Raw genomic sequence first — 2,104 nt, 5'->3', positions numbered from 1 at the left:
GAGATAACAGAAAGAAGCTGGCCTGTTTCCCAGGGGGGGCGGGGGGGGGCTGGGGGCTGGGTGCTGCTGCTGCTGGTGGTGGCGGGGGGGGGGGGGGGGGGGTGCTGCTGGTGGTGATGGGGGGGGGGCTGGGGGTGGGTGCTGCTGCTGGTGGTGGTGGCGAGGGGGGGGGGTGGTGGGTGCTGCTGGTGGTGGTGGCGGGGCGGGGAGTGGTGGTGGGTGCTGCTGGTGGTGATGGCGGGGGGGGGCTGGGGGTGGGTGCTGCTGCTGGTGGTGGTGGCGAGGGGGGGGTGCTGGTGGTGGTGGTGAGAGACACATACGCTGGTTGCTCATCTTTATTCATGTTTTTAAATTTGATTTTGATGTATACAAGATGGAAGAGAGATAATAGAGAGAAGCTGGCCTGTTTTCCAGACAAAATTATTTTTGGTCGGTGCTGCTGGTGGTGGTGGCGGGGGGGGGGGCCCTCGCGAACGTTTTGCCCAGTGGCCCACCCAACCCATAATCCGTCCCTGCTGACAATATCTGTTATTATATAAGTATCAATCTCTAGATTAATATGGAAGATCATGATTTAACACCATGATCGAAACAGTCATGTATGGCTATTTTTAATAATAAATATCACAACCATTTAATTTATCAATATCACAACAAAAACACACTCATCAATTAAAAACATCATGGCTCCTGAAATGCAGTCATTGTGCATCCCAGTTTCTTCCCCACAGTTTCATACAGTTTTCTGCTGTCTCTCTGCATGATTCCTGTCAGCCATGGCTCTGTGGCAGGGCTGGCCATTTCTTTTGTTTGACTGATTGCCCACTTAACACTTCTGCTGCAGCTGTCTGCCTTCCCAGTCTGTTGCGGGACAAGAATGCACTGAAACTGAGAGTAAGAGATTGAGATGTGTGTAATGACTAAATATGTATAACTGGGTATCTTGCAGTGATATCTGCTGGAGACTCACGAGATGAATATGAGCTGTAATTATATGAGTTTTTCAATCCCTAGATTAATATGGAAGATCATAATTTAACAGGCCTCAAAAGAGTCCTGCATGGCTATTTTCCATCACTATCAAGATGAATACGAGTGCCTTCAACACTCTGTTTTGGATTTCGGCCGTCTTTACACACTAATTGACGTTTTAGTTTTTCTCATTAGAGGGTGTAGCTTTGGCCTGAACCATACAGCATTAACACATCTCTTAACTGTGCCCTTGCAATTCTGAAATTGAAACAAATACTTTATTTATACATGTCCATCCCTATCCATCTAATACTGGAACAGCTAGTTTGGTAATCAGAGTGTGGTGTGGGGTTCATTTGTTTATGTATATTTCCCCATGTCAGGAGTGGGTAATTTGTGTGTGTATATATATCTCGATCTCGGTTTGTATGATTTATATGCATTTATATTTTCCCTTAGCTGAATTCTTATCTTCTGTGTACTGTTAGGCCACTTGTCTCATTATTCCTAGCTGGACATATTCATTCCATTTGCTCACGGCTCCCACTAGCTTGGAGCTAGATGTGTTCAATTTGGGGAGGACATGTTAGACAGACCTCAGGGGTGTAGGCCTCATAGTATTTTTGAATTTATTTTTTTTTCCAAAAATTAAGGCTGGCAATGTAAGTGAATGGAGCCAGGGTCAGCCCACATGAGGGTCTCCCAGAGTGGGCCCACAAAAGCTTCGCCTATGAATTTGATGTGAAGAAAGTTGATACATGTCAGAAAATGTGTGCAAAGAATCAGGAGTGCAGACCTGACAGAATAATTTTGATGATTTTTTTTTTTAAATTTTATTAAAATCACCAATGTCTGTGTTATCTGCAGGTCAGCCACACTCCACTCACCTACAACAAACATAATCAGATAAGGGTACAAATGTTTGAGATACAAGCATGAAAATCAAATTAAAAATCGACTGCAGTCATAAGAAAATGTGTTCTTGTGACCGGCAAGTCAGCCAAAGGTGTGGAATGCGTATTCAGTCATAGGTGTGAAGTGAGCCTCCTTGCTGTGTCGCTGCCTTCTCTGTTGGGGGGCTGGGTAGTTCATGCCTTGTGAGCTATTGTAGTCTTCAGCGCCACCCTGTGGT

Source organism: Paramormyrops kingsleyae, unplaced genomic scaffold (assembly GCF_048594095.1).
Source record: "Paramormyrops kingsleyae isolate MSU_618 unplaced genomic scaffold, PKINGS_0.4 ups151, whole genome shotgun sequence".
In the NCBI taxonomy this organism is placed as follows: Eukaryota; Metazoa; Chordata; class Actinopteri; order Osteoglossiformes; family Mormyridae; genus Paramormyrops; species Paramormyrops kingsleyae.
The sequence above is the reverse complement of the archived record's forward strand: the minus strand, read 5'-3'. Positions refer to the sequence as shown.